This window comes from Leptinotarsa decemlineata, unplaced genomic scaffold (genome assembly GCF_025532065.1).
Source record: "Leptinotarsa decemlineata unplaced genomic scaffold, Ldec_3_MD MMD2_tig00001064_RagTag_RagTag, whole genome shotgun sequence".
NCBI lineage: Eukaryota > Metazoa > Arthropoda > Insecta > Coleoptera > Chrysomelidae > Leptinotarsa > Leptinotarsa decemlineata.
In genome coordinates, this window is record NW_027412558.1 from 4,812,351 (window position 1) to 4,839,110 (window position 26,760).

The window sequence follows — 26,760 nt, forward strand, 5'->3', positions numbered from 1 at the left end:
TGTTTTTGATAATGAAACTCAAAATAAAAATCATTAATGTTTCTGATGATAATGGGTTCCAATGCACTCAAATTATAAAATAATTGTTCGAAATATGGCGTTACATTTTTGAACAATATTGTTGTTGTATTCTTCTATACTAACCAGTTGCTGTCTATTCTTCTAATGTCATTGAAGACCAGGACACAAAGGGATTTGAAATTTTACAGCGACCGAAAGACGAGGATGAAGAAGAAGAAGAAAATTTTAAATAAAACTTGTAGTTTATATTGAAAAGGTTATATTTTTAGAAGTGACTGATTTTTGGGGAAGAAAGTTTTTGGCTATCCACTACTACATTTTGATACAAAAAAATGTGGGAATCTTCCAAAGAAAGGAAGGAAGCAATCAATTTTGAAATAAGTAACTCTATACATAGATGTACAGATCATGCAAAGAAGTAAATTTCAGACATGAACTGGAAGAAAAAACCCTCCTGAATCAGCTCTTTGCATTAAAACATTGAATTACACGAAAGGAAAATTCTTTCGAAACATATTTTTTATATGAACACTGAATTATACAAAAAACACTTTTCTCTACTCAGTTTGTATTCCTGACTTTCGTTATGGAATTAAAACAGATATCATTCACAGAATTTTTACACAATATACTAAGGTTGAGTTAGGTCCAAAGTGAGTGGGTCTATTCGACCCTCCACCGCAACCTGCAAGGGTTTATTGTGGCTCACACCTATTCACACTATATGAACCCAGCTTCTTAACAAAATCGATTAATTTGTATTGTGAGTAGTCCTCCGGGTCAGATAGTAAGAGTACGGCTTTGTTGAACTCTAAAAACCTGATTAGGTCCCCAGCGGGGCAGACACAAAGTATGTGCTCTGCTGTTTTATCATTTTCCAAACAGAGGCGACACACACTCTCTTCCGATAATCCGAGTCTCTGCATATGATGATTCAAATGACAGTGACCTGTAAGAAGGCCTGTTAAACATCGTATTCCAATCCTACTGTAGTCCAACAACTGTTTGGTATCAAGCTTCGAAGGGTGAATAAACGCCTTGGAGTAGCCAATCCTAGATAACAGGATCTGGTCCGATGAAGCTGCTTGTAGCACCTTCCTTTGCAAGGGAGTCAGCAGCTTCATTGCCTTTTAGGCTTCCAATTTAGACGTTGCTTGGTAATAGCCAAAATGTTTCAACGTCGCTTGACTGTCCAAGAATATTTTCATTGACTTTTGCATGAGATTAGATTCTTTCAATCTCTTCGCACAAAATTCAATTGCGTAAATTTACGCTTGAAATACAGTCACATAGCTTCCTAGGTAGGTTGATATCTCTGTCCTGGTTCTGCGACTGAGAACACCTGCATCAGAACCGGAAGGTGTTTTTGATCCATCTGTGAACCAACAACTATCTGCTCTCCATATTTCCTTCTCCCGGAGGATCCAGTCCTCTCCACTCGGGAACAGGAACAGGCAGGTCGTAGTTGACAGTTGGAGGTATAAAGTCAGAGGTTATTTCCAGAATGCTGTGACTTCCAGTGTCAACCAACAGCCTGTTACACTCTGCATCAAATTGATTTGTGCGATTGGCAATGTGCACAAGTCTATATGCAGTCCATCTAGCCTTGCTTTTCAGTAAAATGTGGAGAGGAGGTAGATCTAGAAGGATCTCCATGGCCGCTGACGGTGTGGTACTGATGGCACCATTGATGGCCGACAACCCTGTCTCTGTGAGCCAGAGCGCTTCGCCTAGGCCGTTTCCTGTAAAGCCTTCGGCCACCAGGCAATTGCACCATAAGTGATCATTGGTATGACAATCATCACATAAATCCAATGGATTTGTTTGGGACCTGAACCACAAGATTCATCACAAATCCTTCGACATGTCCATAGAGACAGTCTGGCTTTGTGTTAAACTTTTTCCAAGTGAGCGTTCCAGGTGAGTTTTTTATCAATGTCAATGCCAAGATATTTCACCTCCGTTCCAAATGGAATGACCTCACCATTCAGGGGAAGTGGCGCTAGATCGTCAAATTTTCTCCTCCTGGAGAAGGGAAATATCACAGTTTTGCTGGGGTTGACAGACATCTACTCTTTCTGGCAACAACTGTGAACAACGTCCAACGTTCTTCAGAGGATATTACAAGCTACCCTTCCCGACGTGGACCTTGCCAAGATGACAAGGTGATCTACATAAGCTTGCAGATCTACTTTTCTTCTGTCGAGAGCATCAAGTAGACTATCCATCAGGAGCGACTACAGAAGGGGAGATAGTACCCCATCTTGAGGACAGCCTCTAGTGTCCCTGAAGCTAATGGCCTCGCCTTGAAGAGTCGTAGTTGCAGTTCTGTTTACCTGCATAGCATAGATCCAGCCTAAATCTGTCGATTTGCCGGTTTGATGAGCATAGTGTTTTTTATTCAGTGGGAATGCATACCATGCCACCCTCCAGTATTCTATCAAGTCCTTACAACAGAAAGGATGTGAGGCTAATGGGTCGTACCGAGTTAGGGTGTGGGTCTTTCTGACCCACTTTAAGTATATATACCACCCTTGCTGCCAACCAACTTGGTGGTATATAGCTTCACGCCAGACTAGCTCTATACAATTTTATGAGGATAAGTAAAATTATTTCCACTCCATTTTGAAGAAGAGCTAGAACTATACCATCCTCTACAGGGCTGAAACGACTTGACAGCTCATTCAACTGCCGGTGCTTGACGACCTCCCAATCGTTGTTCTTTGGGCGTTTAGCGCTCTCGAAGATGGGAGATTTGTTGTTATCGAGAGTCAGATTTCCAGGAGAGTGTTTTACTAGCAAAAGCTCTAACGTTCTTTATCGGAAACTGAGAATGTTCCATCTGATCGTCTAAGCGACCCAATTTCAGCAGTCGGCTCTTTAGAGAAAATCTTGTGAATTCTTGTGCTGCGAGGTGAATCAGAGATACTCTCAAAGAACTCCCTCCAAGACTCCCGTTTTGCCTTTCTAATTTCTTTGTTACATGTCTTTGGAGTAGTTTTATAAAGCTCCCAGTTCCTGACTCCTTAGCTCGCAAAATTGCTCCACTACTATATCCGTATCATGTTTTAGGTGTCAAAGTGAAGGTTAATACAAGTTTATGGCTGACCTCTCTTATTCCGTGGCGAAACTCCAAATATTCCTGGTGTATAAGTATTGACTGATAGTTAACAGAGTCCAAGGCTTGCGTTACGTTGATGATACCAATCGACTCGCATATATCGCATCTCGCACGAAATAAACACTTCACTCCGTCTGATCTCACCTGAATGACTCATTTCCACTATAATTACCGCCATTGAAAAAACTGTCCAATCAACAATCCATTCTAATATTTCGACAGCATTAGCATCCTCAACGAAAATTGCGCAGGCCGAAACAAAACACTGTAGCGCGCCGCGAGAACTATGGATAAAACAGTTCACTAACGGCGATCGTATTGCGAGCATGGCCCACTTCGCGCACCTCAGCAATTTTCGTTGAGGATCGGCGAAGTTGAGGAAAACGACGAAAATTCGAAGACCGCAGTTTTTGGACAGGTGTCATGAATGAAGCCGGGCATGTTTTCGGTGAAAGAAGGCGCTGAGTCGGGCACTGATCACCCTTGATTCAGGACTTGACAGGGAGTTGACATTTTCGAAAAACATTCGACGGTTGTTGGTGGTTCGTTCACAGAACGCATCCATGGGTTATAAACAATTGAGTGCGTGTGGTGTCGAAGCATTTTGGGACATTTCAATTATATTTTAAGTGGTAATTATATAGCAAATAATGCAAATATCCAGTGAAATTGCGTGAAAGCTGGCAAACAAAAACAGTTCAAGTGCGAATTCGTAACAGAGGGATACAATCTTCCTTTGTAGGTGAGTGTGTTTGGATTTTAAATTTTTAATTTCGCGTATGGTTACGGCGCTCATCCGGTATAATATGAGCGACGTGTATCGGAGGTGTCAGAATGATTAATGATCCTTCAGCTGGAAATTTCCTTGTAGTTTATATGTGTGCAGAGGGACGCGGCGCTAATAACATTTTCGTCATCGATTTTTTCTGTTTCCAAGGAGATAAATAGACTTGATGTTATTAAAGATTCAACTGTGATGCACCGAACTATTTCTTGTAGACTATTTATATCGATAGATTCAATATCTTTAGAAATTTTTGAATTTATTTCTTTTACTGCTCAATAAGCACAATGGAAGAAGACGGATCATTCAACTTTGCCAGCTAATACAAAGTTGTCATAGTGTGTTGTAGAACAAACATTTTCGACACAAATGACAAGCTGATATTTTGTGGAGGATTGACATATTGACTGGAGGTTGCAAACACAGCAAGGTGCCCCAAGCCTACTACAAAATACTGGAGAGATCACCCATGCAGGACCGTTATTAATGGTTGAAAGTATTACAAAAACAATCTCATTGAATTCTGTGAAAAATTATTATATCTACTCATTTAAACTAGTGGAGGCAGTGACATCTTTCTCATGAAGATTCCATCATTGGGATCGACAAATGACTTCATTTTCGAGGCTCTCCAAGGCGGTCCAGGTAACTGCAACTAGTTAAAAGAAGAATTCCAACACCATACAAGTCTGTAGTGAGTAGATGGACTCATCTTCTTCAAAAGACAAGCCTGAGTGGAAGTGATAACATATTATCTCACGAAGAAGCCGACTGTGGGATCTAGAAAAAACTTAATTGTCAGTTATCGAATGTCAAGAATGATATCGAATATCAACAATGTCGAATATCAACAGTGTCGAATATCAAGATTCTTTCTCTGTCTTGCTCTGCAGCTCCCACTGCAAGGCAACTAGTCGAAAACAGAGCTCGAAAACAATGTATTCGTGATACATTAGACAGTGCTATTTCGACTCAACCTAGGTCTCATCAGTGATGCTAGGTCTGACCACACTTCGAAATATTTCCTTTCGACTACTTACCTGAAGATTTTATCGTTTAAGTTCAAAATTTTCACTCGGCAACGTATACATATATGAAACCACCATAATGGTGGTTAATGAAACATGGCTTGACAAGGTCCCTGACTCTTAGCGATTTCTGAATTATTAATGAACTCAAACTGTTATTGGGTGATATTTATTTTTGAAACAGAAAAGTTTTTGGCGTTCTACTTCTCCATCTCTGAAGCAAATTCTTTTCCAAATTTTCAATTGTTTTGAGAAACTATTATTTTTATAACTACCTAAATCAGGAAAATTTATCTCGAAGGATCTTTGCGTTTGAAAATTCTATAGCGTCAGATGAATTTTGAAGAATCTTGACGTCATCAAAGCTTCTGGTTCTGAATAAAATATCAATCATCTTACTTCAACAATGAGCGAATAAACTACCATCTCTACATATATGCAGGTTCTTCAACTTGTCCTACAAAACTGGTATCAAATTCTGGAACACCGTCAACATTTAGCATGTACCCGAAAAAAGCCTGAAGAATCAATACAGCCTATAGATCAGTTACTCTATTCAGAACGAATGACTTTCTGGGATACTTCAAAATAGCAAGTATATTTTTCGCAAAGAAACCGTTTATTTTTTGAGGTATGCGAACATTTCTTCCTTCTGATTTAACTATTGTTTGATGCTATTTCTTCACTTCTTTGGAATGGACACTGATGCTTGTTTGACTTTCTCTCCCAGGCATCTTTGCCTTCAAGGCCAATGTTAGTCAGATAACCATATTGCCTTCAAATATCTTTGTCGTACTGTTGGAACGTCTTGAATATTCGAAATATCATTTCGCTGACGGAAGCACATATTTCTGCTTTTTCTTTCGGTAGGTCAGAATATCAACTCCGATGCAAACTTTTGCCAATGAGAATTGCAAAAATTTTGGCTCCCATCTTGAAGTTACAGTAGATGTGAAAGATTTTGTCATATTGATGTCATCTCTTCACCAGAGAATTCTCCTGATGCCTCATCGTTTCTACATATTGACCTCTCATCGTAGAAAGCCTCATCATGACAATGTGGTACTCTTTGTGAACGATGAAGTACAAAAAAATCTGGCTCTGAGTCTACTGAAAAATGAATATCTACTGAATGACCCTAACTCTCCTTCCTGTGATATCAGATCAGGAGCAAGAGCTTCTCAGTTCTTAAAATCTTAATCTGAGGAACCAAGGTGCTACCAGGAACCTACCTTGCACCGAACTCTTGAGCAGCAGAGGCTGAATTTTCATAAGGAAAGGAAGCAGACTTCCTCATAGGAGATCAGCGAATGCGGTTGGTCAAATTTGTATTCATTCAAACCAGAGGTGGAAGAGCCCTGCATGAATTTAATGCGTCTTCAGATATAAATGACTTCTAAATGCTTTCGTATGGAAAGATTGTAGCGGTTATTGAGATCAGTTTTACATTTCATCTTCCGTGGAAGATTTGCCAGAAGATAATTCGAAGATACAATACCAGGGGTACATATTTAGGAGTGAATCACAAGGTGGCTATGTGAAGTTGAATTCACCAACTTACTTCAGGCCTACCCTAAGAGAGATTTAAATATTACGTAAATACTAGGAGGTAGGAGAAATCTTTGCTTTGCTCATTTCTGATGGAATGGGAACCAAGATAAGGCCTGCCTGAGTCAATATTTCGAAGTGCTGGTTTACCTACCACCTATCCTACTCGGTCATTTTTCTACTTGGAAAAGTGTTTTTGCTCAATGTGGTGGAATTTATAATACAGGTTGTAACTAAATGAGTGTGGAACATTCAAGGACGTGATTTCTCATCGGAAAAAAGATAGGATCTTTTATATAAAGAAAATTCATTGGGTTATCCCTTGTTAAGATCAGCCCCTTGAAGGGGATATATAAAATTTGTATAACAATTTTTTTCACAAGCATTAAAAAGTTATAATATTGAAATTAACCTGACGTTTTGTACTACCAAAAATACACTTAGCCAGAAATGTATTTGGTTTACCTTATGGGGTGGAAAACGCAACCCCTAAAATTAATTTCCAATGTAACTTTTTGTCTTGTTACTTGTTTACCATTTGAAAATTCATTTCCGATAGCCTGTTTCATTCTAAACAAAAAATGTCTCGTGGGTTTTTTGCCCAAAATAAACCAGTTCACAGCAAAAAATTATTTCACGAACAACTACAGAGATACATCGTCATATATGCGAAAATACAAAACTAATCTATCTAGTAGGTCGCTATTAGCGATAGTGACAATGTAAATTGGTATGACGCTATCAGTTTGTGAATTTTCGAAATTGAATTGATACTAATTGTGTGTTGTTCTGTTCTTAATTTGTTACTTTAATAATTCACTTGTTTTTAAAATGGCATACACAAATGAAGAAATGGCTGATATGCATTACGTTTACGGTCAGTCGCAGGGGAATGGGTAAGAAGCTTCCAGAAGATATGCTGAAATGTATCCTCGTAAGCAGCATCCTTCACATAGCATATTTGCTTGACTTCATCAACGATTACGAGAATATGGTTCTTTCGATAAAAGAAAGCAGGATTGTGGTCTCCATTGAGAAATACGAATACCAGAGCTTGAGGAAGCAGTACTTGCTTTGATTGAAGAACAACCTACTATCAGTACTGAAAATATTGCTTTCTAGCTAAATGTTGATCACATGACGGTATTTTGAATTCAAAAGGAACAACTCTCATACCCTTATCATCTACTAGGAGTACAGAGAAGTTATTGGCAATGATCTAATTCGGCCTCATTCTCTACCTCCTCGATTGAATGGTGAGGCATACGTACAATTTTTAAGAGAAATGCATCCAGTACTGCTGGAGGAAGTTCCTTTGGGCGTCAGAAGGGATATGTTTTTATGCATGATGGGGCTTCCGCCCATTTAAGTCACGTAGCGCGTCTGCATTCAACTGAAACATACGCATATCAGTAGATAAGTCGAGGAGGACCACAAAACTGGCCCGCTCGATCCCCGGATCTCAATCCTCTCGATTCCTCTATTTGGGGCCGTTCACAGCATTTGGTTAATCGTACTGCTGTTCGCGATGTAGAGGACTTAAGAAACCGCATCATCGATGCGTGCAGGGTAATCAGAGAGACTCCAGGAATATTTGAGCGAATACGTGGCTCAATGCGCCGACGTCTAGACGCATGCGTAATTTCTGAAGGTAGATATATTGAACATTTACTATGATTTCTACATGTTGTGTGTTTTATTATTAATAAATTAGTTTTGTTTATTACCCTTCAATCGTTTAATGCAGGTACTAACTAAAAAATAACAATAAATCCAGTAAGCATTTATGACGATGTATCTCCTTTGTTGTAGTTGTGCTTCGTGACATCCTGAACGGAAGTTTCAATAAGCACAAGGCCCAAAACTCAACTGGCCCGAAAATGAATTCCGCCAAAATCAATATTGTGGGGTTAATTATGATTCCAGTAATAGGTACCTAGAAAACCCTCTGTTGGAAATTAAGGTTCCTGGCTCAGCCGGTTCAGGGAATGGAAATGAAGTTTCGTGTCTGGCACAGTCGTTAGATTATTTATTCAAAATTTTATTTTGACAGTGTTGGATATAATTATGAAAATAAAAACAACAATGAAAATCAATTGGCGCTACAGGGCGACTTGATTCCAGTAGCGCATTTGCTTTTTCTGCTGCAGGAAAACCCGGTAAAACCTGCAGCCCCACATCGTGTGAAGATCTAGATCTGCCAATGTCCTCTCTCTCATTAAACAAAATGTAGGGTGTCTCCAGAGGCTCCAATAGATTCGAAACATCGCCAGAAAACTTCGTGACACGACTATCGTCAAACTTAAACCAGTCCGTTTCGTCTTTGACCAAGGCGTAATGACCAAATTTAACGACAGAACCACAGTGAACAATTACTGCATGGATATTATAATAGTGGTCTGCTAGATTGAAATGTTCATCTATTTCGAACCTTCGAAAGAGTTTCTTGCTTCCGTCAGAGGTTGAGTCTTGTTTGAAGATCATCAGTGTTATTATTATATTGACTGATGCAGAACACAAGAGTATTGTGGAGTATTGATTTTGCTATTGTTTTGCTCACGAAGAGTATTCCATAAGAACCCCAAGAATTCGGAACAATCCTTCTTGTCCTAACGAGTAGGTATCTAGTGGAGTTCAAAGACTCCAGGAAATCAGTTGGAGGGAAAGATGATACACTCTTTCGAAACTGCGGCTGCATGAACAGGTGTTTGAGTTTGATGAATATGTAGGGAACATTCCCGTTCTCGTTCATTATTAAAACCTCGCTCTTGAAATCCTTCGTCATGAACAATTTATTGCCTATCGTACTTGAATATCCTGGTACCCAGTATAGTTCAATATATTCTTGTCCGCTATGCTGACGGCATTTCCAGACCAGTTTCGATGTCACTTTTGGGTTCGTCAGTGCTCCAAATGCAACTTATCTGTCAGTGAGATTATTGATCCGCTCATTCAGTTGAGCCCCCTAAATAAGGTTTCTCGATGGCAACTACTCCATCCCGGAAGACTGAAATGAAGATTTTTTCCCACATAGAATATTCCAGCTCCCGTACCATTCGGTTTTCGACCCATCTGTATACAAACATAGCTGTTCATTCTCAACTCTTTGCAGTGAACAATTCCAACCGCATAATTTGTGTGAAACATGTAGGTAGTCCGAAAACACGACCTAATACCGCATAACTCAAGCTTGCTGAATTTTAGAGACTTTATGAATATAATCAACCTCAAGATAATGAGCAGGACCAAATGAAACTTCAGTTTCTTGGAAGTAGATTTGCTACATATGGCCATATACCAGTGAATAATATAAGATACCGAAATTTGAATTCGTTATGAGAAGTTTTTTCCGATCGTGATAAAGGACGGTTGTGCTATAACGACCGCCCTCAAAGATGACACTTGGATGTCACGGTCGGAGTGGAGTCCAAAAGGTGTAACCTCAAAATGAAGTGTGAGTGAAAATGAAAATATGTTTGAATAAACAGTGAAGTGGCAGCCCGCTACGCCAGTAAACAGGCTGGATGTCTACGGTTTCGACGAGGTCGTCAGTTCTATAAAATATATCAACATGTGTATTTGTGTCATTTCCATCTGAAGGCCACCCGAGAAGAAGGCAACCAGTGAAAAATGAAGTGTTTTTGTTAAAAGAAGAACTGAATGGAAAAACTCAGGATGGCAGCATTGCTTCGAGCAAGAGAGCTGCGCCCCCAGACAAAGCTTCTGTTCACTATGAACAGGAGAAGCCTGGCCAAATGCGCCCGAATGAGAAGCCATAGTAATCACAGAGAGAGAGAGAGAAGAAGTCGTTATGAGAAAGTTCTCAATATTGTCGCTGTTGTTTCAGTTCACATCACCAGAAACTGTTGATTAGGATATGCAATTTAGATCTCTGTATTACCCATTCTTTCACTAAAAACGTCTACACCACACACCATTATGATACATTACACATTTTTTTTGGAACATTGCCTCAGTGATGTTATGAAAAACATTTCATATTGTTTTGCTACCTCTATAAATCATCTAAATTGTTAGGAATATGGAACTTTCTGGTTGATTTATGAGTGCTTTTAGCATCTGATTTTTATACAAAAACCATTTGATATCGGTTGTATCTCATGGATGATATAAACATTTGGTACCGACATGATGTTTGTATCGACTAGAAAGCATTATATAAACATTTAGAAATATGTTTTGCCTCATTTGCGATCATTAATATTTCACAAATTATCAAATATAGTGTCGACCTTCAGTAAACTATTGCTCTTATCAGGATCTAACATTAAAAGGTCAAGCAAGGTGGACAGATACTCAGTTTCTTGGTTGGATTTCTGGCGAAATTGATTTCTTGTTGAGTTCAGTATGCTGGTCGTGAGTAACATTGATATGATCTATCAATTGCGGAATACTGAGTGTTTGATAACGGTGGATACTTATATAATGAACTCATGACTTGACGAGATTTATTTTCGGCAATACGAAAAGAAGTTTTCATTTTATCCATCCCTCTCAGATGAAGCAGTAACTACGGAAGTTTAAGATGCCACAGAAGCTAAGATGTCTTCTGAAAGATTAAGTAATTCAAAATATTTTCAAGTCACACTTTGACTCCACCACCTACTCACTTATTTCAATGAAATTCAGACTGATCTACACAGATCAAGATGCATCACTATACAGGGTGTTAATTAAGTATGTACCATAAATTTAACAGACGATTCTTTTGATAATTTTAAGACGAAATGTTCATATAAACAACGTTAAAATATAAATAAAAAAAGTTATACGTAAATATCTTAAATATCCTTTACCTAATTCTGTTGTTATTCGGCAATAGTATTTATAACATTGAGGAGCTGATTTAGCCCGAACGTGATTCAATTTATTGAGTCCAGTGGCGTCTCGAGCGGGATTTGAACGAATATTTTTGACTTAAAAATGTACGCCACTGATTTTGTACAATTTTTATAATCTCTGTGGATTAGGCAATTAGAAATACAACTTTTTTGTCTCTTGATTTTTTTTCGTATCTTGCTTTGTTTTTGAGAAAAAAAGTCGTCCTAATTGCATATCTCTGGACCTCACAAGGAATAATATGGGAAATTAAATGTTCCTTTTGGAAATAATTTTTTTGACAATTTTTCATTACTAATTATGTAACAATAACAACAAATATTGAATGATATTAACATCTAGACTAACAAATTGCACTAAATTAAGTGTTGGAAATGGCCTCCTTCGGCTTCAATAAAACCGTCTAGCCGCCGCATCATTGAATTTCGCAGTCTTCTGAAAATACCATAAATGATAATCAAAGGTTGCCTTGGAAAACAACTTTATAAGCTTTTAATTTATAATTGTTATGAAAAGTGTGTTTAGTGGTTATTTTTCGAACCATTTTTGTAAAACATGGTTCAATTTACAACAGAGAAATGGCAGATATGCATTTCTGTTATGAAATGGCTCACGGAAACTCGAATGTTGCAAGACGCATTTACTATGAAAGATTTCCTCAGCGTGTAGCGCCTAATAGAAGAATTTTTGTACGTCTCCATGCACGACTATCTGAAACAGACAGCCTTAAAAGATCGACGGTTGTCATTGGGAGGCCTGCAGTGGTACGAACAGTTCAAATTGAAAAAGCTGTTTTAAATGAGATTGAAATAAATTCTCATACCAGTACTCGGAAAATAGCTGAAGAACTGAATATTACCCAAGTCACAGTGTGGCAGATTTTAAGAGCCCAGCAGCTATATCCATATCACATGCAACGTGTGCAAGTTCTATTGCCCAGAGATTTGCCTGTGAGACTAGTTTTTTCTAAATGGTTACGCGGTAAAATAAGAAGAAATCCAGGTTTTCTAAGTCGAATATTGTTTTCAGATGAAGTTTGTTTTATTCGTAATTCAATTATTAACTTCCACAACAATCACATTTGTGCCGAAAACAATCCATACGCGTTGATAGAAAATAATTTTCAAGAACAGTTTTCTTTTAATATTTGGGTTGGAATTATCGGTGACCATCTCATTGGGCCTCACTTCCTTCCACCTAGACTCAATGGAGAAGAATACCGAAGGTTTTCAGAATTTGTTTCACCTGGACTTTTAGAAGAAATTCCAGTCATGGAAAGATTCCGTATGTGGTACATGTACGATGGTGCTCCACCACACTTTAGTGTAGTGGCACCCATGGCCACCTCGCTGGCCCGAAATGAATCCCTTAGATGATTTTATCTGGGGACACCTTAAAGCGTTGGTAAACAAAACTACTATTCAAAGTGAAGAGGATTCACGGAATAAAATCATTAATTTATGTGACATAATAAAAAATACGCCAGGTATTTTCAGAAGAGTGCGAAATTCAATGATGCGGCAGCTAGGCGGTTGTATTGAAGCCGAAGGAGGACATTTCCAACACTCAATTTAGTGCAATTCGTTAGTTTAGATGTTAATGTTATTTAATATTTGTTGTTATTGTTAAATAATCAGTAATAAAAATTTTAAAAATAATAATTTTCGAAAGAAATATTCAATTCTCCATATTATTCCTTGTGTGGTCTAGGGATATGCAATGAGGTCGACTTTTTTTCTTAAAAACCAAGCAAGATACGAAAAAAATTCAAGAGACAAAGAAGTTGTATTTCTAATTGCTCAATCCAAAGAAATAATGAAAATTGCACAAGTTAGTGGCGTACAAAAATATTCGTTCAAATCCCGCTCGAGACGCTACTGGACTTAATAAATCGAATTACTTTCGGGCTAAATTAGCTCCTCATTGTTATAAATACCATTGCCAAATTACAACGAAATTAGGTGAAGGATATTTAGGATATTTACGTATAACTTTTTTTTAATTTTTATTTCAACACCCTGTATCTTGAGAACGAAGGATTTGCAGACCCATGTTTATATGAACATTTCATCTTGAAATTACCTGAAGAATCGTGTGTTGTACATACTTAATTGACACCCTGAATATGAGGTTGGTCTGAAGTTTTCGACTTTACAAAGATAAAAGATATGTTTTAATTTTTTTTCATTTTTCAACATATTTTCTTTTCAACTAACTCTACACACTTCTCCCAACGATGTTCCAATCTCTGTAACCAATCAAATAGACAGCTTCCTCATGCCTACATTGTTTTATTATGTGACAAATATGTTCATAACATCTGTATTCTTCCTCATTTGAAATTCCGATGAAGCTGGTCCGATGAAGCTGTTTGCAGCATCCTCCTTTTCAAGGGAGTCAGCAGCCTCATTGCCTTCCAAGTCAATATGGCCAGGACCGTGTTACTTCAGGGCTAGCACTAGAGTGCCACCAAGATTAAGCCAAAGCCTCGGTAGATAATAACATTATCCTGAGGTGGGTTAAAGGGCACGACAGGAGTAAAGGTAATCGCATTGCCGACTCTTCAGCCAAGGAAGCGGCTGGACTAAGAATTTTAGGACCAAGTGACACCCACGGCCTGATGACTTCGACAATTGCGGAACTATTCAAATGTTACACCCATGCTCAATCTTTAAAGAGATGGGATGAAATCAAAGGATGTAATCTTGCCAGGATCACCTTGGGCGACCCTGGGAAGCTGGCGCCGAAGAAATATCTGGCGATGACCAGGAAAAATCTACGCCTCACAGTAGGATTTCTGACTGGCCACTGTCAGCTAAGGAAACACCTACATAATATGGGGCTAGTGGACACACCTCTATGCAGGATGTGTGAACAGGAAGATGAGTCTGTCAGGCATGTCCTGTGCGAGTGCCCGGAGTTATCGTCAATAAGAGAGTGTGTGTTCGGCGAGTCTTGGTCTACACCTGCCGATATAAAGGAGATGTCTCCCAGCGACCTGTCCACTTTCCTGGAAAGGACAGGATGGACGACGACCTAGGAGGACAACTCCTTGGGAGGATGTACAATGGGTCGCATGTGGCCTAAGTGCGTGGGCTTACACTCACCCTCCCTACTCTACAGATACAGAGATGGCCAGGAATCCAGACCAGAGACAATCTGGTCTGGATTTCTATCGTGGAGACTCGTTTTTGGCAATTTGCTACCAATTAAGACGTTGCTCGGTAGGAGCCAAGAGCTTCCATCACTGCTTGACTGTCCGAAAATATTTTTATTGACTTGTGTATGAGGTTGGATTCTTCCGTCTCTCCACACACAAATCATTAGCGTAAATTTCGGCTTCAAATACAGTCGCATAGGTTCCTAGGCAGGTTGATATCTCTGTCCTGGGTCTGCTACTGAAAACACCTGCACCAGAACCGGAAGGTGTTCTTGATACATTTGTGAATCAACAACTATCTGCTCTCAATATTTTCTTCTCCCGGAGGATCCAGTCCTCTCTACTCAGGAACAGTACTTTATAAGGCAGTTTGTACTTGACAGTTGGGAGCATAAAGTCAGAGGTTATTTCCAGAATGCTGTGACTACCATTGTCAACCAACAGTCTGTTGCACTCTACATTGAATTGATTTGTGCGATTTGCAATATGCACAAGTCTATAAGCAGTCCATCTAGCCTCTCTTTCCAGATAAATGTGGAGAGGAGGTAGATCTAGAAGGATCTCCATAGCCGCTCACGGTGTGGTACTGATGAGTTTCAACTCTAAAATTATTGCAAAATATTTTATGACCTTTGAAATTTCATCAGTAGAGCATTGGTTACTCAACTTACCAGAAGATTATGTCCTCACTTAGCAGGCTTTTGCATTTTTATGAAACAACTTGCATTTTCGACTACAGATTAAAAAATATGCTAGGTTTCAATAAAAAAGTTCAGTTATTGGTGCAAGATTCTTTCAAAATCATCGAATCCTTTCAAAAAATAGTGATGACATATTCAGGTATTGGAATGTATTCAAAGATTTCAGAAGGTTCATATCAACATCGATCAACGATTTTCCAGTCGCTTTCATCAATAAATTGAAAGATAAATAATACTTCAACAACTTCAATGGCATATAAATAATTCAAGTTATTGTGATGAGTGTTGACGAGCCATTACGGATTGATCGTTTAGAAAAATAGATAATCACCAAACTTTTTTTGAATGAAGAATATGTCTGGTCGTTTACGTGTGGGTGTAAACTACGAAAATTGAGCGGCAGCAAAATAATTCAGTAAAAGTGACATGGCAGTATTTTCGATCAAACTGTTAATGCGATGTACATATTAATAGAGTCATATTGAATAATCCTTGAACTTACATTCTAGTAATAATCAGATTTTTTGAATTGTCAGCGTTACTTTAGTACAATACAGGGTGTCTTGAATGGAAAAAAAAACGTTCAACAGTGTTGAGCGTTAAAAGGTGAAATCTTCACGGTGAAGTTATTATACGAGATCACTTCAAAAATTTCGTCTGGTAGTCGGTTGGCGAGAGGTCTGGAGAGTATGGGGGCTGAGGAGACCTCCGAAGTTTCATTCGTTTGATTTTCGAACTGTGATTTGTGAAACATGTGGACAGACGTTTTCCTTTCACAAGCACTACAGGAAAATCCTCAAGGCGCTCTCAGAGCGGTGCCTGTGCGAAAATAGCGATTCACATTGGATTTGAATCGCTGGAGATTGAATCCATTTTGAAAAACGATCTCAGCAAGTTTGTTCCACATAAACGCAGTTCTCCAGATGAAAGAGTTCTCAAACAGTGAAGTTCGAGGTGTAGTGAGTTGAACCTCAGAACGATGAGTAGCCACAGTCCGTCGCGTGTTTCTGATATGTACCCCTCTGGGTGGAATGTGCCAAGTCATTTGAACACCTCCCGTAAAAGTATCTATAGAAGAGAGGCAAATCTCCAACCTTTTTTCGATGCTCCATTCTATCAAGGTTGCACGTGATGTTCGCGTCTACAATCAGGCAGATAACTCTTTTCTGAATGGAATCCAGCAAATTCAGGGTATGTTTGGAGGCAGAACTCCATACATGAGAACGATACTCCAAAGAAGGTCTGATTTGAGCTTTATAAAGACTAGTACTATGTTGCTGTATGACTGCTGTTCCAATAGTTTGACAGAATCAGAATCAACGAACTTAGGCGTGCGCAGCGTTATAGAACAGTTCTTTCAAAAAAAGTGTTCTACAGCGCCATCTAGTGGCGAGTTACAGAAAAATTGATAGCCTAAAAACCTTCTCTATGAAAAATTACTTACACATATCAAGTTTCATCACAATCGGATGAGCCATGTAAAAGTTTATCACTTACCAACCAACCAACCAACCAACCAACAAACATCCATTTTTACATATTAGATCAAAAGTTGGTGAGGTATGATTACTTTTCTGGTTCGGAACAGTGTGCTTTTGAGAAGTAGCCTTTGCAATTCCAGCGACATGATTGTGCCAAAACATATTGGTGTCTACTTCAGGTGAATTAGAAGTATCAGAATCAAATCAAGCTGAGAAAAATCTACTTAGCAGATGTCAAAAGGAAATATTTAATGAAGAAATGGAATCTTTGAGAACTCATGGCATTGTGAAAAATACGAGTCGCCTGTATACATTGGATTGTTTCCTTGATGAAGAAGGCTTGATCAGATTGGGTGGAAGATTAGATAATTCCAAACTTTCAGATTGATATGTGAAAAGACCGATAATTTTAGACCTGAAACACAAAATTACGAAACTGCTTATATTTTATCATCACAAGAAGTTCAATCACCATGGACAGGACACTGTATTCAATAGCATGAGACAAAAGTTTTGGATACTACGAATGCGACAAGCTATCCGCAGCAAACTGCCAAAAGTGTAAGAACAGGAAATCCTTGCCGAAACCTCAGATTATGGGACAGCTTCCAACATGTAGAATAGAACGGACAGTGGGACCTTTCATACAAATCGGAGTTGATTATTTTGGACCTCTTTTAGTTTCGGTCAAGAGAAGTCGCGAGAAGCGATATGGGGTGATATTCACTTGTATGGTGACACGAGCAATTCACTTAGAGATTGCCCACGACCTGAGCACGGATGGTTTATTTCATGTTTTTCGACAATTTGGTAGTAGACGAGGTTTTCTGCAAGATATTTATAGCGACAATGGAAGGAATTTCAAAGGAAGTGACAGAGAACTCCAAAAAGGTTTGAAATCATTTGACCAAAATGAAATAAAGGAATTTTGTACGCTGAAAAATGTGAAGTGGATTTTCAACCCGCCATTATCTCATTTCACGGGTTGACCATAGGAGAGTTTCATAAGATTCATCAAGAAAAATGTGTCGAAAGTTCTTACAACAAGATAACCCCAAGGAATATGCTTCAAAGATAGTATTTGCAGAAGTGGAAAATATTTTGAAGTCGAGACCACTTACCCACGTACCCAATGATCCAGATGATATGGAGGCTCTAACTCCCAATCATTTCTTGATTGGAAATTATTATTCAGCGTAACCTTGTGCTGAAACCGATGAAAGGGATTTGTGTTTATTGGACAAATGGAAGGCAGCATGAAAGCTCACAGATTTATTTTGGCAAAGGTGGGCTAATGAATATCTACCATCTCTAGCAAAACGAGATAGATGGCACCACCAGAGAAGAAATGTCAAAATAGGAGATATTGTCCTATTTTATACCCCAATAGTCCACGGAACATTTGGCTGAAAGGAAGAAATACAAATGTTCATCCTGGGAAGGATAGCAAAATCAGAGTGGTTGATGTTGTTACAGCTTCCGGAACAACATCTACGAGCTGTATCTACACTTTGCATACTTGATGTATTCAAAGAGGAGTTTTCCGAGAATAATCAGATTCGAAGTAATTTCTTTCATTCGAATCAATTACTGTGGGAGAGAATGTTCAGTATTTATATTCATCATTATTTGTTTACTCTCTGATTCACCCTGTATATAGTTATATTTAGTTTGATGTTCAGTTGTTGTAAAACACAACACATATTGGTGTCTATTTTAACCCACAACAAACTTATAGAAGCAGGAAGCAGAATTTTCTGACCTGACATTATTATATCCAGTTCCAAGACATTTATCTTCTTGAAGAAAACCGATGCCTGGGATTTTGTGGCATTGAATTGAACCTGGTTACTTCCACCCCAATTCGAAGTCACACCCAGATCATTATTAAGATATGCAAACTCCTGCTGCCGGTGAAGATGTGCCTCCGTAGCAGCTGTCCTGGAATCCAAATGAAATGACGAGACAAGTGTGCTGTCGTCAGCAAAGCAATATATTATATTATCGGATTTTCTCCAATTAGTCGTTAATATACAATAAAAAGAGGGTTGAAGACAATATGGATCCCTGGGAAACACCAGCGTTGATGGCCACTTGCAGGAAACGTTCTTTCTGTAAGATGGAGAGCCATACACATCAATGATCGAGAAGCCATAGCATCGAAGTTTGATCAGCAAACCCTCATGCCACACCCGACCAAATACCTTAGAAATATCAAGCGCAACACCTCTTGATTCTACATGTTTCTCGATTGTGTTATTCCAAATATGGGTGAGTACCAGCCGGCATTGTTGAAGCAATCTTTGGTATATACAATATGACTCACAATATGACTCTTTTGTGATGGTTCAACCCGGTTGTAAAAAGTTATAGTGACACACACCAGCCGCTGACCACCAAGGTCTTTTTTCGCCTTTGCGAAGTGTCTGGGTAGTTCATCAGTGTCCAACCACTGTCCTGAGAATCTCTTGTTGTGATAGATGATCGTAAGTGATCTATCACACATGACGATCCGATCAGAACAGAATCGTTTTGGTTGCGCCAAAGCAAAGCAGAATAGACCTTGAAAGTTGACAACTTCAGTTGATCGTTCAAATCGTGAGACACCCAATTTTCCAGCTGTTTTTGTCGTTCCAATACGTTTTGAACCATAAAAAACCACACAGGAGGTCAGTCACCACCAGGGTCTTCAAATTCCTCGTCCTGGATTGGTGTAAGTTGACCACTTTTGGGCTCATCTTCGAGGCTAAAATTTCCGAAATGAAATTTCGCAAACCAACGTCAAACAGTGCGTTCATCAACACTATCATTGCCAAATGCCTGGTTAATTTTTCAAAATGATTCGACAATTTGGTTCAATTTATATTCGTAGAGAAAAATTGGTCGACATGAGCTGAAAAAAGCAGAAAATTTTAATCTGGAAAAAAATTAACAACATCAATGTATAGAGTACAATATTATCTATCGGTCAGTATATACCACATAACAGTAAAATAAATATTCATTAAGGTATGTAGGTACAAAAACAAATAACATCTCGGTTTATTGGAGGGGACATCATGATTTGTTAGTTGCTGAATAGGTTGATGCTAGCTATATTACATACTAATCGATATCTCTCATACCAAAACAACTTGAGATGAGGTTTTGAAGTCATTTTGAGTGCTATGTAATACGAATATAACCATTCAGCATTATAGCATATTTGTTCTTGGAGAAGTTTCAATATAACTATTCAAGAATATTCGATGTTACCCAGTTAGTTCTGGAATAAACCTCTGAAAGTGTATCAAATCATCATGGTTTCATACAAACTATATTTCTATAAGTTTTTTTTTCAAGCAATCTTGACAAATGTTTCCATATTATAAATTTTAACCATACATATTTGAATTCTGGATGTTTTCATAAGAACTATTCATAAATAGTTGAAGTAACATGATTTGATTTCAATGTGTAAATAATTTTACCATTCACATAGGATAAGAGAAAATGTCAACTAGGTTAGGTTTTTTTGGAAAACTTATAAAGGCGTCAGGTGAGAAGATGTATTGAAAATTGAACATGAGCAAAAACCTGAAACCTGTGAACACACATCATTTTTTACGACTTCAGAAGTACTCAGAAAAACAACCTGTAGTTTCAACAGTGAAGTTCCTTCGAAAGATTCTTTAGGTCACAGAAAAATATTGTCGAAGTTTGCTTCGAAGAAAATTTTCGGATCGATTGTGAAATGATTTTTGACCTACTGTTTTCACTGTTGCAAATTTGTGATGTTTTTTTGCCTTATTCCATAAAAATCATAAAATGTTTGTCATATTATATTTTTCTCATATTTCAACCTTCTTTTTCGTGCATGTTTATTAAAACATCCTGGGAAAACACTATAAGGTTAGTTGAATAGGGTTGAAATGAGTTTTACATTAGTCAGCATTCTTTCCGTAGGGCGGAACTTAAGTTTATCATATTTATATCAGGTTTCAAGTTCTGTCTTCACCTATGACAGAACGTACCTAGTAAGTTCTGTCATTACCTACTGTTATATATTCATCATGTTTATTCACTAACAAAAAAAGTACAAAATATGGATATGGAAAAGTGGATATGATTGAGGTGATGTAAGTAGATAAAATAACTCCAAATATGAATATATAATTAAGTGATATGCGCATACGTCTATTCACATACACACTCATATAATAAACAATTACATAAAACAAGAGTATACATTCAACAGATGAACAATTAAAAAGCCACAGAAATAGCAAAAGCTGTTTGTACGTGGCGAAACACAATTTTATTTATTGGTACACTAAAATGGAAAAAAGGATTCTAAAATAAGTACATATATGTAAAATATTCAACATTTACAAAATAATATTTGTGTTACATGGAAATATAAGTTAACTGTGATGTATAAAAAAGCAAAAGGTAAGTATTTACATTTTTGCGATGACAAAGCCATTGAAATGGTGTATAAAATAAAAATCATCAGAATAGATCACGTGGAAAATAAATATATACATATTAAAATCAGAGGATGAAAAGGATTAGGGGTAATCCGTTATTATTTCAATAAAATATTCATCCAATGTTTTTACATGAAGCCTAGTAATAAATTTTTCGAGTGCCGTTTTCATGTGCTTGGTAGATTCACAATTTTATATATCTTCTGGTAGGGAATTGAACAACTTTGGGCCCAAGAATTGATGAGATCTCTGTCCCATTCTTTTAAATGCGAATGGTACTATGTATTTGTTTTTGTGTCTTGTAGTATATGTATGATTGAGTCTCGTGACTTTTGCGTTTTCTTTATATTGATGCAATGCATCAATATAATTTTGAGAATCAGTTGCTCTACATCGAATCTTTCTGATTCTTTGTATAATTCGTCACTGATACTGAATAAACCACCAAGATACAACTTGGTGGTTTATTCAGTATCAGTTTTATAAATTTTCTCTGGATAACTTCCAGTGGGTACAAGTGGATTTTGGACACTCTTACACGTCCAATATAGGTTTTTTTCTCCTTCTGATCCAGGACGTCTTTGAGTTACCTAAACTCAAAAAGGATACTTCTTAATTTTTTCACTAGATTGTTTATATGAAATTTCCATCTTGAATGAGGGTCTATAATAACTCCCAAATACTTTATATTCATAGCTGAGCATATTTGAAAAGTTTTTTATATGATATATATATATATATATATTGTATAATAATTTGATGTATTCCTAACTTATTTCATTATAACAGTTTACCGTCTGAAAGTTACTTCGTCATCCGGTTTATTGATTCATGATCTGTTAACAGACACTTTCAGGTGTTTCTCGATTCGTTTTGAATATTTGCCGATCATAGTTTGGTAGTTCGTATTGTTTAAAAAGTATGTGACCCCGAATTACTATCGTCAATTGTTCGCATCGACACACTAATGGTGTTATCAAACAAAAGTAATAGGAAATTCAGGAATTTGTATCGTCCATGGACGTTTTCATTGATGTTTGTTGTTTTCTCGGAGTAGTGTAATGTTTTAGAAGCACAGAACGGAAAAGTTTTTTGAGTATAAAGTTGTTATGTGTAAATAATCGTTTTTGTAGTCACATCAATATTATTAGTATATTCATCTTAGTCGAAATTGCGTTAGTATTTCGAAATTCGACATAAACAGCTATAAACTTGTATTTCGACATCCTAAAAGTTTTCTCAAAACCTACATACAGCGTGACTCACGGTCGATGGTAGGTTAGACGTTTCTGGAAAACGCAAAGCATGATTTTTTTGAAAATTTCACCTCTCACATTTCCTTATCTGTTCTATCGATCTAAAATATTTTCAGCATTGCGGCGTTGCCACTTCCATCAAAAAGTCCTAGCAACTTTATTTTTTTAAAAGGAACACACCCCGTATATTAATACATTTTTGGAATTGCTCTGGTATTTTAATACTTTTTTGTTGATGATATCCTATACCTATATCTATCTGTTTTCGAGATAAAAAATAAATTGTGCTAAATATGGTCCAAAACATAGCCATTATTGAAATTAAGTACATCAGTAATCTCAATTCATGAAAAGTTGATATTCTGATGATAGTTTGGACAATCTCGAAATATTCAAACAACATCAAGAAATTGACTCCATATCATACAGGGCGTGCTAAAATTACTATTATTTCCATTGTGCATAAAAGTAGTCAAAAGTTCATTTTTGCAAATGAAACCCCCTGTATATCACTCGGTAAATTGAAAGATGGTGAAAAATGCTTCAAGATGATTCATCATGTCCCTATACCTAAATCGTCAAGTTTTCTCAATAAAGTCGCTTCTTCTAGAAACATTATTCTTTTTTAGAATTTGGATTTAGGTAGCAGTGGAATTATCAAGCTTATAGCAGTTCGGTAACTTTTATAAGTAATTTACAAAGAGTTATCGACGGTGTTTCGAATCATCTTCCAAAATGAATGCAAATATCGATTATTCAAACGAAGTTCTTATGAAATTATTTATTACATGAACAAAGTGATCAAATCATTGTCAGAACGTGTATAAAATTCAACCAGAAGGAAATGTGAGAGGTGAAATTTTCAGAAAAATCATGCTTTTCGTTTTCCAGAAACGTCTAACCTACCATCGACCGTGAGTCACGCTGTATACTGTACATCATAGTGTATGCAACTGATAAAATCTGAAGTCAATGTTCACAAAACTCGACATTTTGTACATTTTTTGCAAATATCTTGTTTCCTATATATGAATTCGAAATTGCCATTCGAAAATTATCAGATGAAAACAATCAATGTGAAACGAAGATTTCAATTCCTTGTTCTGCATTTCAAACAAATTGAATCCCTTCAATATTATCAATCGCTGAAATTTTCATATAAATATTAATATAAATAAGAATCAGAATATTTCTGTTCTTATCTTCTCAGTGTCACTGTTTTCCGAGTTTGAAAGCCGTGGATTTTTTGAATTTCTTCCCGACGTTTCGCTGGCGCGAGTAGCTAGCTTCTTCAGAGGTTTAACCATCATGACTTGCTGTCCTATAACTATCTTTCAGGCTTCGAACTTCAATATTTAATACAAATGAGGATTAAAATGTTTGAGATTTTGTTCTACCTGTCTACGGCTCCTCCTGAAATTTTGCCTTCTCATCGAAAAAAAAGAAACCACATTATTTTCTGGACTTCTCGTTTGGGTAAAATTTATCAAACGTCACTATTATTGGATACTGGTGTTTGAAACACAAGGACTTACTTTGAATTTCGAGAAAACGACGGATAATGCTACATATACCCACAAAAAGTATTTGAAACTTCAATAACTTCTAAATATTGTAAGCGAGCTCTATCGATAACAGACTGTGCTAACATCTTCATGGCCCTACATGACTTTCTTTGAATTTTGAGAAAACGACGGATAATGCTAACCCACAAAAAGTATTTGAAACTTTAATAACTTCTAAATATTGTAAGCGAGCTCTATCGATAACAGACTATGCTAACATCTTCATGGCCCTACTCAAACTGAACGTTTTACCTCCTTGTTTGTTCTTGTGTACGGTTGGATCGCCTTAGTGAATTCATTATTGTTGCTAATGGTTCATTAATTGAGGCTTGGGCAGGTATTTGTCCTCTCCTTTCATCCGGACGTCTCATTAAATTTGCCTGTAAATTACATCTGTTAATATCCTTTGTGTTGGCGTTTGTCTAGATTCGTTGTTTCTACGAATGTGTATTGTTTCGTAGAATATATTGATGTTAGGCCAAGTTGTGTTTTGATTTGTATTCATTGCTTGATAGGTGAATTATGACTTTTGAATTTATGGATGTTTAGATTTTCCCAGATGTTCATACGGTTTCCTTTGTAAACTTGTTTTATGGGTTTGACGATTTCTGATGGGGAAGAATGTTAGGTTTATGTATGCTTTTTTGTGCTCGTCATACCTTCAGATCGGTTTTTTCTGGGTTTGGCCGATACATAATTTGTTGCAATCCAAGCATTGTATGCTGTACACTCCGTTTAGGATTTTGTCTTCTTCTTTTTCATAGTTATTCATTTTTTGTGTTATTTTCGTGTTCAGCTTGTAAGTGATGTTAATGCTCAAGGGTTTGAAAATGTTTGTTAATATTTTGGTTTGGTGACCTGTGAATATGAATGCAGTCCATTTCTGTGTCGTTTATTCTGTTAGAGTAGTTTGATCCTTATTCTGTAAGTTTTGTTTGATTCTACTTTCTAATTGATCTATTGTCTTTTGAACATATCCGGTCTCGTTTACTATTTGTCATATGATTTTCCTTTCCTTGTTCCGGGCTTTATTGCAAAGTGGTATCCTCAGCATTCTGTAGATGAATGCGTTATAGGCAGCCACTTTGTGTGATTGTGAGTGGCTCAAACTTCCAGGTATGGTGGAGCTTGTTTGTGTAGGTTCCTGTATATGCAATATGAAATTTTCTTTCGTTATAGTGTATTCGATAGTTATGTCCTGGTAATTGACATTCGAGCCGTTTCCTTTCTCTATGGCGAAAATCAGTTATTGATTTATTTTGAGGATTTTCTCTGTTATTTGTTCAATTCTTATTCCTTTGTTTTGTGATATGTATAGGCCATCGTCAACGTATCTGAACCATTTCCTTTTTCATCTTGTGTTTTGATTATTGTTACAATTTTCTCATCTTTCGTTTGTAGGTTTATTTCGGATATAATGCAAGATAGTAATAGTAATGAATATTCTTCTATTATTTTGACATTAGTTATCCTTTACGACGGGTGTGTAGTAGACCTAACGTTAAAAAATGAGTGGACATGGATGTCAAAATATCTAGTTGTAAGTTGAAGGATCTTCATTCATTGAAAAACAAATACCCGGTGCTGACTGATTTTTACAGAGAATCACAAAAACGACACTCTCGGCTTTTAGAATCTAAAAAGAAACAATACTATCAAAATAATATTCTCCGGGTAATGATATGGTCCGGGTAAAACTGCCTGGAAAGTAATATCCGAAATGAACAATAAAAACAAAACAGGACACAAAAATATCAATGTGTTCCACAATGATATAAAAGTGGAAAACCCAGTTATTGTATCAGATCTGTTTAATACTTTTTTTTTAAATGTCCCGCTAGAACTCAAAGAAAAGATCACCCAGTCAAATACTGCAGTGAACAGACCGTTTTCACCTGATGAATTATTTAATCTGCTCAGTGATAGGCTGAAAAATAAAGCATCTGCAGGTCCAGGTGAAATACCCACTTTCGTTTCAAAAAAAGTAATGAATGTTTTAATAGGACCTTTGACATTTTTATTGAATCTTTCATTTGAAACAGGAAAACTTCCCACAACCCTCAAGAAAGAAAAAGTCATCCCTATTTATAAAAAACACTGTCCCGATTACTTGGAAAATTATAGACCTATAATGATTTGCAGTAGTTTCTCGAAAGTTTTCGAATGTGGATTTTTGGACAGACTGATGAATTTTATCAATGAGCATAATATTTTGACGAATAGTCAGCACGGTTTTCGACCTGATAAATCAACATCTAGCGCAATCTATGAGTTCTATTATAATCTCATAAACCATATAGAACAAGGAGAGGTCCCAATGGGCATTTTCTGTGACTCGAGTCGAGCTTTCGACTGTGTGGACCACGATATTCTCTCATCAAAGTTGTATAACTATGTTATTAGAGGTGTTTGTCTATAATGGTTAGAATCATTTATTAGATGTCGTTCTAAGTATGTGAGTCTGAAACATCATCAAAATAATATAATTCGTAATGTTACATCTGCCAATACCGATATTAATATAGGTGTTCCACAAGGATCTATTTTGGGCCCAGTTCTTTTTATTTTGTACATAACTGAAATAGCAAATTCCTTTCTGGATATTGAGATGGCTATTTATGTAGACGACACTTCCCTACTGATTTTTCCAACAAAAATCAAATAAAACTGAAAGAAACCTGTGAAACTGCTCTAACTAAGTTCTTGGTTCAATAAAATCACTCTCTATTTTAATGCAGACAAAACTAACCTTGTGAAATTCTATAG

At 37.0% G+C, this 26,760-nt stretch overlaps 1 protein-coding gene across 1 annotated transcript in view; it reads left to right on the forward strand.

Annotated features, from left to right (window-relative positions):
- Nucleotides 1-3,419: 3,419 nt before the first annotated feature.
- 5-HT7 (5-hydroxytryptamine receptor 7) overlaps nucleotides 3,420-26,760 on the forward strand; it is a 290,467-nt gene continuing 267,126 nt past the window's right edge. Inside the window, exon 1 of the mRNA XM_074175555.1 lies at nucleotides 3,420-3,884. The gene's annotated coding sequence lies outside the window, so the exon portion shown is untranslated. The remainder of the gene's footprint in view (nucleotides 3,885-26,760) is intronic.